Below are 12452 nucleotides of genomic sequence, written 5' to 3'. Positions count from 1 at the left end.
CGCTAGCTTGATCAGTTCCCTGATGACATACAGGGTCCATGTATTCATGAGGACGCCTCCATCCGCTTAATACAATCTGGAACGAGACTCGTCAGACCAGGCAACATGTTTCCAGTCATCAACAGTCCAATGTGAGTGTTGACGGGCCCAGGCGAGGCATAAAGCTTCATGCCGTGTAGTCATCAAAGGTACATGAGTGGGCCTTCGGGTTCGAAAGTTCATATAAATGATATTTCGTTGAATGGTTCGCATGATGACACTTGTTGACGGCCCAGCATTGATTCTCTTCTGTCGTCGTTGGCCCTGTTCTTGTAGGATCTTTTCCGGCCGCAGCGAGGTCGGATATTTGATGTTTCGGCGGATTCCTGATATTCACAGTACACTCGTGAAATGGACCCCACTTCAACGCTGCCTCAGAGATGGTGTGTCCCATCGGTCGTGCGCCAACTATAACATCATGTGCAAACTCATTTAAATCTTGATAACCTACCATTGTAGCAGCAGTAACCGGTCAACAACAACGCCAGACACTTGTTGTCTTATATAGGAGTTGCCGGAGGAGGATCTTAGTGTTTAACGTCCCGTCGACAACGATGTCATTAGAGACGGAGCGCAAGCTCGGGTGAGGGAAGGATGGGGAAGGAAATCGGCCGTGCCCTTTCAAAGGAACCATCCCGACATTTGCCTGAAGCGATTTAGGGAAATCACGGAAAACCTAAATCAGGATGGCCGGAGACGGGATTGAACCGTCGTCCCCCCGAATGCGAGTCCAGTGTGCTAACCACTGCGCCACCTCGCTCGGTATAGGAGTTGCCGACCGCAGCGCCATATTCTGCCCGTTTACATACCTCTGCATGTATTTGACTACGCATGCCTATGCCACTTTCTTTGGCACTTCAGTGTATTTAGAGTGCGTGAAAAAGCGGAGCCCTAAACGCTAGTTCTGTCTCCCCTCGTTCTCAGGGGTATTATTAACTGGCCACCTGCCTTATAGCGGACCGTAACCTACCTGCCATCTTACACTCCCTACAGGTACGTGAATCAACGACAGACTTTCGCTTCATTACAGTTAATACGATTAAACCTACTATAAGAAATAAATGGGTAGGTGGGGGGATTACAACACTACTCAGATAAGAGACAAATTTAAACTGAAGTAAAATTACATGTTGAAATCTTCAATTACATATACAAAGAAGCGCATCCTGTGTAGCAAACGTAATTGCTCTAAAATAGGTTGCAAAAAGAGTATAAACTTTTCACAATGGGAGTACAATAACCCTAGTTTGTTAAGTGTAGGATATATATCACATGAAATTGGTAAAGACACTATATAAACGGGTAAACGGGAAATATATCGTCAAACAATGATACAACGACTGTAAAACATTTTTTGTTACCTGACCGGCAGCCCAGATAACCTTGTGACTCAGTGGCGATCGTAGTTGGTGGTATTATGTTTATTTTAGCTAACTGAGCTATGTCGACTATCGAACAGTAAGATGATTGTAGTGTTTAGGGTTTGTAAACGTGTGGGCTTCCTCATGCATCTGAGGCTTCAGTAGTAAGGTGGACTTGCTTGTGTTTCGGTGGATGGCTATACCGACCACAAGGGCGTCTTGTTCTCTTGGGGAAGAGCTTAAGGGGACCTGGAAATAATGACCCATAGTTTTTACTTGTATTATGATATTTAACAGCTCAAAAACCTTAATAAATATTGGAATGAAACTTAAACCAGATAATCAGCATATTGTGACTTCTACGTGAAGAAGAAAATTTTTAAATTCGGATATATAGTGGAGTGAACATTACGCGTAATTTTTATTTTAGGTGCGGTGTATTTCCACATTGTTCAAAATAAAAGGACCAAACAAATTGTTTACTTTAAATTATTAACTTGTTGCAATAGCAAATCAGGAATATTTACTAATTCGTTGTTTTGGACAGTAAAAAAATGTTTTTTGGAGTTAATTTTTTTCTCCTATTAATGTAAGAACATGTTAGATCACCCAGCTTAAAATGCATAATACATTGTGGGATAATGTAGTTCACTGTTTAGGCAAGCATTTCCTTTTGTACCTTTTTTTAGTAATGGATAAGATAATGAGACGTAAGTAAACTATAACGCTGATTACGGGAAACTGAAACTAAAGATTTTCATATCATTTTCTTATCAGTGATAACATGTCTATACATAACAGCTCCCTAATCTTGTTGATTCTGAGTGTCCTTTTCCTTTTCCTTACTTTTTTCCCTTGTTATTCTGGCCTCATTTGTAGTGGTTTTAGCAGCCTTTTCAGCTTCAGAGACGCGGTGCCTGTCCACTCGTAACAGCCGACTTTTCATGTTGTCCCCAGTTTTGATGCCTAGTCTGTTCATGATTTTTTATCTGCTTCTTACTCCATCTTTAAAACATATTATGGCGTCCATCACACCAACCTGAAAAGCTCACATGCCAAGAATAACAGTATTTGGCAAGGATTCCCAAATTCAAATATTGGAGCTTTTGCTCGGATTCTGTGTTTTGCCATGTAAATTTTTTCCAGGAGTTACGAACCTGAAAGATCTCTCTCTGTATTGGCTTTAGTTCTACCATAACTGTTTCTGGAATGCGGTGTGCATGTGTATGTTTTTGTCCATTCGCGTAACACCTATTATACTTGCACCATGAAGAGTTGGCTTTTGACAGAAGTCCTGCTGTGGATTCTCGTCAATGGATATTCAGTGAAACAGAATTGCCCAAATTGTTTTTCTCATCTCACTGACATTTTCGTTGTTTCTCCTGAAGGCTAGACCATAAACTCTGTAAGGTTTCCTATGTCTGATTTGGTGAGATTGCCTCGTTCACCAGCTGCTTTGCCATCAAAGAATTTTTCCCTGTCTCATCCTTGCAGAGTTTCTTAAGTCTTTTAATGTTAATTTCTTAAAATGTCAGTTTTTCCGTATGATTTAGCAGCCATAATATTGCTGAAGCCCTTAGAGTTACCATCACCAACGTAATGAGTGAATCGCACACCACGTCTAGCAATTGACTAACCAAAACAAGAGACTGACACCTTACTTTCCATACCACCACTGAAACCTTCAAGATTTTTGTCACGTTTGTATTCATTTACCTTACTGGTGCAACATTGGCAGTGTTTTGTCAGACAGTCATAGCACAGCAACTTTCCTGTATCTACAGAGGTAATTGTGACACCTCTATTCAGCTATGTATGGCCTCCCTTCTACCACGGACCGTCCAATGCAGAAATAGTATCTCTAGATTGACAAATATCTAGTTTCTTCCGCTGCACTCTGTATAGATGCTTCACTGACGTATGTTCCAGCATTATGCAAACATTTATAATACCAGTCAAATTTGATAGGCGGCTGAGATCCTTCAGAGTACAGAATAGCGGCACCAAAATTAAATAATAGACACTGTAAGCAAACTTTTGTGTTTGACATTAGCGTGAAGCTAGGCATTCACGAACTGCATCTGCTTTGGAAAGGTATTTAAACATGAAAATGATAAGGTACTATCAGCATATATTTTTAGAATCAGGAAGATTCACAGCAGTAATACTTTTTGGGCACAAGACTTAAAAATGAGGCTGACCTTTACTATTGAGTCCTACTTAAGAAGGCTTTTGATCTCCGTAAAAAAAGGTAAACTGACCAGAGTCGCAACGCTTATTTTGACAAACTTAACTGTGTCTTTGAAACGAGTTCTGGAAGAACCATCTGGGATGATAGGTTGAAAGGTTATGGCTTCTTTTTACCGCCAGTTTCAGCATTTATAGGTATTTATGCATACGAAGGCAGGCATTTATCACAAACGACTTTGTCTTAACGGAAATCGCCATCTTGGCGATGATGTGTAACTCGTTAATGACATTATGTGTCCATTCACAAAAATATGTGACACATACTCCTATAGTTCTAGGGCATCGTTTTCTTATCATAAACTCTATGTCGCACGAAAAACATACACAAAGCTAATATCCCCATTTTCATAGTCGATCGATAGTGAATAGTTTTCAATAATTTTAAGCCTAGTGCTACGGACTTCATCTTCTCTCAAAATCCGCTCAGCTCGGCTAATGGCTCTGAGCACTATGGGACTTAACATCTGAGGTCATCAGTCCCCTAGAACTTAGAGCTACTTAAAGCTAACTAACCTCAGGACATCGCACACATCGATGCCCGAGGCAGGATTCGAACCTGCGGCCGTATCGGTCGCACGGTTCCAGACTGTAGCGCCTAGAACCGCTCGGCCCCTCCGGCCGGCTCGGCTAATGCTCTCACTGTTAGCTAGATGACAAAACTGTAACTATACTTTCCCTTTCCCTTTGTTGTCAGTTGCTTTTGTGTTCAGTATTATTTACTCAGGCATCCACTCAGATAAGTCACCACCTCTTCCCGAAGAGGCCGCGAAGTGAGACCCTAAATAGAAGTAACGTCAGAGCGTTTAGCGAGTGAGGTCACACAGCTGAGTGAGTGGGCAGCAGCGGGGATCGGTAGAAGGCGAGAAGTGGGCGCGCACGTGTCGCCCAGGCGTGAAGAATGGCCGCGCCCGTAATTACTGATTTCTTGCATTACGGACCGTAACATTTTGCTTTCCGCGTCGAAATGGCGAGCGGAGTGGGCAGAAATGAAGGTTCAGCTCACAGGGGGAAATTCTCAAACTTTATGGCAACGTCGAGGGCACGGCATCTTTTTCAAGTGTATGTGAGCACAGTGCGTGCCGGGATTGCCTGTGCTGCCGTCATCGGTTCCGCTGATAATTGGCCTGAATGGAGGTGTTTTACCAGTTTGGAGGTGGAATATTTTATGAGCTATGTCGATGTAAACGTCAGTAAGTATATGCAACTCTCTTCAGCACGATGTGTGTGTATGTTTGTGTGTGTGTTGGTGAGCGTGTGGGTGAGTGTGGGTGGGCAGTGTAAGAGAATTTGTGTGAGGGGGTGGGTGGAAGGACGAGGAGGGGAGCTGGGGCCACCGTGCAGGAATGACTGTTCGTCGCAGACAAAGCGAATGTTCAGACCAGTTCACAGAATGAGAAAATGAATGTACGTAATTACATAACAAGAGTTATGACAATGTAAAAATCGAAATAAGTAACTAATACAATCAAAGAGACAGAAGCTTCATGAGCGGAATCGTGTTAAATGAATGTAAATGACTGCAGCAGAAATAGCTGTACGATACAGATGAGCTTTGTCATGTAAGTTGGTGCTACAGTTAGGCTGAATGGCCTACCATTATTCCGAAGAGGATTGGTTTTCGGATTTTATGACTTAACTAAACTACGTGGGGAAGCTCTGGACTTGTAGTCGGAGTGAAGGGGGCTCAGATTCCCTGCCGGACATCCAGATTTCCGTTTTATATTGTTCCTCCAAATCACATAAGGCCATACCGGGATGGTACCTATCAAAAGAACACTGTCAGCTTCTTTCCTCTATCGTATCTTGTGCTCCGTATGTAAAAATGGTTCAAATGGCTCTGAGCACTATGGGACTTAACATCTGTAGTCAGCAGTCCCCTAGAACTTAGAACTACTTAAACCTAACTAACCTAAGGACATCACACACATCCATGCCCGAAGCAGGATTCGAACCTGCGACCGTAGCGGTCAAGCGGTTCCAGACTGGAGCGCCTAGAACCGCTCGGTCACACCGGCCGGCGTGCTCCGTATCTAATCATCTCGTCGCTGACAGGCTGCTAACTCTAAATTTCCTTACTTATAATGATTTTCCCGTTCTGCCATTTCAAGAGAAATATACTTGCTGAGAAGTGCACGTTTACGAGCTTGAGAGATAGATAGATAGAGAGAGAGGGAGAATGAGAGCCTGCTTGTGGAGAGGGAAAAACTCAGCAGAGGCATGGGAAAACCGATTTCCGTCTGATCCCATTACTGGGTTAAGATGGTAGGAAAGTCAGGAATAATGTACACTTTTCTCTCAGGAACAGACATGGGACGCAAAATGACTTGATACTTAGCACGAAGTGCGAATTCGTGTGTTGAGATCTGCAATTGGGCGACATTAATGAGAATTGTATTCGTGTTTGCGTATTTATTAGTGTAAGCTAGACGCACCGTTACTCATGACTTCCAAATCGAGATTGGCGACTCACAAAATCGTAAAATTCTGATGTGTAGGATATATTAATATCTGGTCGGATTGGAAAGAAGAAGCAAGTACATAGCTTTAAAGTCGGCACAGTATGAGATCATAATGCTTCGATGATGCTCGATCGATATCGGTTGCAAAGTCAGTTTCTATAGTCATTATGAGTTACAATCTGTAGGAGAGCAATATTCGAGCTACCTCATGTAAGGGCTGGGGTATTATTTGATTGTACTGTGTTTTGAAAGAGACCTAGATCTAATCAAAGAATACGTTTCGTGTGGCAAGCATAAGACTGAACTGAATTACTGAATTAATATCTCTTAAAGATTAGTACCCGCCGATTTCCTTTTTCTGTGAGGCTGTATCAATCTTTTCCTTATCATCGGTGACATTGCAGGAATCCAAGGAAATACATATGAACGTAGAACAATCAGTCGTTGTTGGAGAAGCTTTAGTGCTTGTAATTACTCGTATTTTGACACAAATTATTTCTATAATTTTTTCGCGTAGGCGTCAGCGTGACTGCCAGTCACAGTAGAAAGGAGAAAATTCTGAGGTTGAAAACTAATGAGTGTTTCTATCAGTTTGCTTTTTCTACGGGAACAAGGTGTTGAAGATACACAAAGCTGCCCCTCCTTGCAGCAGCAAACATATTACCGGAAAGCATTCCAAAGTAAAAGAACTGAATTTCCTCATCCTACACTCCAGTACACGGGAGACCATGTCGACTAAGTAATACACACCTATAATGTGAGCTGTTCAACTCTTCAGCTGATGCGACCATATCCAATGGCTTTTGTGTCAGCCTCGTCAGATACTGCAGTTTCACTTAAACACTTAATCTTGACGGCAGGCCTTTATAGAAAGCTATGACACCTATTCTGTCATTAAAGGACTCTCACAGCTTCCTCTAAGAACCAATTTAGACGTTTACCAACATCTATCTGATATGGCGTCAGAAAACGCCCAAGTGATACGCTGCTGGATACCTGTGACGATGTTAGACAATTATGTAGGTTTGATTTTGGGTTTGTAGCTATCACAGCAACTAGACAAGCAAATGACTGAGTTATGTACTAAGAAATATCAATGGTTATTAGGTGATATACCTCGGCAGAGCGTCCCATAGCTTTTGGAGGGAGCACACTGCGAATTCGTGAGGGGTGGAGCTCATGGTACAAATAAAATTTCAGTTAGATCTAAAACGGGAGATTTTGGTGCCAAGCATGTACTATAAGATTTTGATTGTGCCCTCATAGGGTTTTCGGACACTTACTAAAAAAATTCCATCCCTGTCGTGGAAGACGGTGATCGGGCTGAAGCCACACGAAGAATGTAAAAATAGCTTCGATCAAGAGTTTATCGCAAGTGAATTAATGGACCTATCCAATGTATAAGAAACATTCACCTAATGGTAACATAATACGCCATACTATATGCCTCGCCACTAGAACAATTGTAGGTATCATATGTGTCCGTAGGAGAAATGTAAGTACACTATGTGATCAAAAGTATCCGGACACCCACAGAAACATACGTTTTTCATATTAGGTATATTGTGCTGCCTACTGCCAGGTAGTCTATAGCAGCGACCTCAGTAGTCACTATACATCGTTAGAGAGCAGAATGGGGCGCTCCACGGAACTTACTGACTTCGAATGTCGTCTGTAAGCAACATTTCCACACTAATAAACATCCCTACGTCCACTGTTTCCGATGTGATAGTGAAGTGGAAACGTCAAGAGACACGTAGAGCATAAAAGAGTACAAGCTGAGCTCGTCTGTCGACAGAGAGAGACCGCTGACAGTTGAAGAGGGTCGTAATGTGTAATAGGCAGACATCTATCCAGATCATCACATAGGAATTCCAAATTGCATTAGGATCCACTGCAAGTACTATGATAGTCAAGCAGGAGGTGAGAAAACTAGGATTTCATGGTCGAGCGGCTGCTCATAAACCACATATCACGCCTCTAAATGCCTAACTACGCCTCGCTTGGTGTAAGGAGCGTAAACATTGGACGATTGAACAGTGGAAGAACCTTGTGTGGAGTGACGAATCACGGTACACAATGTGGCGATCCGATGACACGGTGTGGTTATGGCGAATGCCCGGTGAACGTCATCTGTCAGAATGTGTAGCGCGACAGTAAAATTCGGAGGCAGTGGTGTTATGGTGTGGTCGTGTTTCTCATGGAGAGGGCTTTCACCCCTAGTTGTTTCGCGTGAAATTAAAACAGCACAGGCCTACATTGATGTTTTAAGAACCTTTTTGCTTCATACTATTGAAGAGCAACTCGGGGATGGCGAATGTATCTTTCAACCCGGTCGAGCACCTGTTTATAGCCCACGACCTGTAGTGAAATGGTGACACGACAATTACATCCCTGTAAGTGACTGGCTTACACAGAGTCCTGACATGAATCCTATATAATACCTTTGGGATGTTTTGGAACGCCGACTTCGTGCCAGGCTTCACCGACAGATGGTTCAAATGGAACTAATTAAACCTAACTAACCTAAGGACATCACACACACCCATGCCCGAGGCAGGATTCGAACCTGCGACCGTAGCAGTCACGCGGTTCCGCACTGAGTGCCTAGAACCACTAGACTACCGCGGCCGGCTTCACCGACAGACATCGATACATCTTCTCAGTGCAACACTCCATGCAGAATGGGCTACAGTTCATCAAGAAATCTTTTGTACGTGTGTCTGCGAGAGGGGAAGCTGTCATCAAAGCTAAGGGTGGGCCAACGCCATACTTAATTTCAACAATACTGTTGGAGGACGCCGCAAACTTATAAGTCATTTTCAGCTAGTTGTCCGGACACTTTTATCACATAGCTTATGTCTGAAGGAACAGACGTTGTAATAATAAGTGTTAGAACCTAGAAGGTCAAACGACTACAGCAGTAATGTTGAACATGGTTCAAATGGCTCAGAGCACTATGGGACTTAACTGCTCAGGTCATCACTCCCCTAGAACTTAGAACTACTTAAAAGTAACCAACCTGAGGACATCACACACATCCATGCCCGAGGCAGGATTCAAACCTGCGACCGTACCGGTCGCGCGGTTCCAGACTGTAGCGCCTAGAACCTGTCGGCCATGGTAAACATGTTTGTCTCTTTAGCCCTGTTGCTGGAATCCATGTAAGCGCGGACGTAGACACTTTGGCATATGGCAGTTTGGATCGGTCGTGGAAGCGTGTACAGGCAGCCGAGATAGTTAAGCTTATTGCTCGTGAAAACCGGGAAACCCCGTTTCGAGTCCCGTTCCAGCATCAACTTTCGTAAGCCGCAAAAATGTATGATTTCCATGTCTAAAACAGCTGATCTTCAAAATATTCGCAAATGCGACAGCATTTTGTTACCTTATTTATTTATTTAGTAAGTTGTGTAGGATCTTGTGAGCTAAAGCTACTTGTACATCGGGAAATTCAGTGTTTACAGTGAAGAGCCACAGAAACTGGTACACATGCCTAATATCGTGTAGGGTCCCCACGAGCACGCAGAAGTGCCACAACATGACGTGGCATGAACTCTAGTAATGCCTGAAGTAGCTCTGGAGGGAACTGACACCGTGAATCCTGCACGGCTGTCCATAAATCCGAAAGTGTACAAAGGGGTGGAGATCTCTTATGAACAGCACGTTGCAAGGCGTCCCAGATATACTCAGTAATGTTCATGTCTGGGAGGTTTGGTGGCCAACGGATGTGTTTAAACTCAGAAGAGTTGAGCCACTCTGTAGCAATTCTGGACCTGGGGGCTGTCGCTTTGTCCAGCTAGAATTGCCGAAGTCAGAAAGTGAAGAAAACATCGTTCTTGTGCAATGAAGTAATGTCCGCTATCGACAGGGGATCTCAAGTTGATTCCGTATTTCTAGATTTCCGGAAAGCTTTTGACGCCGTTCCTCACAGGCGACTTCTAATCAAGCTGCGGGCCTATGAGGTATCGTCTCAGTCGTGCGACTGGATTCGTGATTTCCTGTCAGGAAGGTCGCAGTTCGTGGTAATAGACGGCAAATCATCGAGTAAAACTGAAGTGATATCAGGTGTTCTCCAGGGAAGCGTCCTGGGACCTCTGCTGTTCCTGATCTACACTCCTGGAAATGGAAAAAAGAACACATTGACACCGGTGTGTCAGACCCAACATACTTGCTCCGGACACTGCGAGAGGGCTATACAAGCAATGATCACACGCACGGCACAGCGGACACACCAGGAACCGCGGTGTTGGCCATCGAATGGCGCTAGCTGCGCAGCATTTCTGCACCGCCGCCGTCAGTGTCAGCCAGTTTGTCGTGGCATACGGAGCTCCATCGCAATCTTTAACAGTGGTAGCATGGCGCGACAGCGAGGACGTGAACAGTATGTGCAGTTGACGGACTTTGAGCGAGGGCGTATAGTGGGCATGCGGGAGGCCGGGTGGACGTACCGCCGAATTGCTCAACACGTGGGGCGTGAGGTCTCCACAGTACATCGATGTTGTCGCCAGTGGTCGGCAGAAGGTGCACGTGCCCGTCGACCTGGGACCGGACCGCAGTGACGCACGGATGCACGCCAAGACCGTAGGATCCTACGCAGTGCCGTAGGGGACCGCACCGCCACTTCCCAGCAAATTAGGGACACTGTTGCTCCTGGGGTATCGGCGAGGACCATTCGCAACCGTCTCCATGAAGCTGGGCTACGGTCCCGCACACCGTTAGGCCGTCTTCCGCTCACGCCCCAACATCGTGCAGCCCGCCTCCAGTGGTGTCGCGACAGGCGTGAATGGAGGGACGAATGGAGACGTGTCGTCTTCAGCGATGAGAGTCGCTTCTGCCTTGGTGCCAATGATGGTCGTATGCGTGTTTGGCGCCGTGCAGGTGAGCGCCACAATCACGACTGCATACGACCGAGGCACACAGGTCCAACACCAGGCATCATGGTGTGGGGAGCGATCTCCTACACTGGCCGTACACCTCTGGTGATCGTCGAGGGGACAATGAATAGTGCACGGTACATCCAAACCGTCATCGAACCCATCGTTCTACCATTCCTAGACCGGCAAGGGTACTTGCTGTTCCAACAGGACAATGCACGTCCGCATGTATCTCGTGCCACCCAACGTGCTCTAGAAGGTGTAAGTCAACTACCCTGGCCAGGAAGATCTCCGGATCTGTCTCCCATTGAGCATGTTTGGGACCGGATGAAGCGTCGTCTCACCCGGTCTGCACGTCCAGCACTAACGCTGGTCCAACTGAGGCGCCAGGTGGAAATGGCATGGCAAGCCGTTCCACAGGACTACATCCAGCATCTCTACGATCGTCTCCATGGGAGAATAGCAGCCTGCATTGCTGCGAAAGGTGGATATACACTGTACTAGTGCCGACATTGTGCATGCTCTGTTGCCTGTGTCTATGTGCCTGTGGCTCTGTCAGTGTGATCATGTGATGTATCTGACCCCAGGAATGTGTCAATAAAGTTTCCCCTTCCTGGGACAATGAATTCACGGTGTTCTCATTTCAATTTCCAGGAGTGTATATAAATGACCTGGGTGACAATCTGAGCAGTTCTCTTAGGTTGTTCGCAGATGATGCTGTAATTTACCGTCTAGTAAGGTCATCCGAAGACCAGTATCAGTTGCAAAGCGATTCAGAAAAGATTGCACAATGGTGTGGCAGGTTGCAGTTGACGCCAAATAACGAAAAGTGTGAGGTGATCCAAATGAGTTCCAAAATAAACCCGTTGGAATTCAATTACTCGATAAATAGTACAATTCTGAAGGCTGTCAATTCAACTAAGTACCTGGTATTAAAATTACGAACAACTTCAGTTGGAAAGACCACATAGATAATATTTAGGGGAAGGCGAGCCAAAGTTGCGTTTCATTGGCAGGACACTTAGAAGATGCAACAAGTCCACTAAAGGGACAGCTTACGATACCCTCGTTCGTCCTCTGTTAGAATATTGTTGCGCAGTGTGGGATCCTTACCAGGTGGGACTGACGGAGGACATCGAAAGGGTGCAAAACAGGGCCGCACGTTTTGTATTATCACGTAATAGGGGAGAGAGTGTGTCAGATATGATACGCGAGTTGGGATGGGAGTAATTAAAGCAAAGACGTGTTTCGTCGCGGCGAGATCTATTTACGAAATTCAGTCACCAACTTTCTCTTCTGAATACGAAAAAATAAAATAAGAGAAATCAGAGGTCGAACAGAAAGGTTTAGGTGTTCGTTTTCCCGCGCGCTGTTCGGGAGTGGGATGGTAGAGAGATAGTATGATTCTGGTTCGATGAACCCTCTGCCAAGCACTTAAATGTGAATTGCAGAGTGGTCATGTAGATGTA

This window comes from Schistocerca gregaria, chromosome X (genome assembly GCF_023897955.1).
Source record: "Schistocerca gregaria isolate iqSchGreg1 chromosome X, iqSchGreg1.2, whole genome shotgun sequence".
Taxonomy (NCBI): domain Eukaryota; kingdom Metazoa; phylum Arthropoda; class Insecta; order Orthoptera; family Acrididae; genus Schistocerca; species Schistocerca gregaria.
This window is presented reverse-complemented; position numbering follows the sequence as displayed.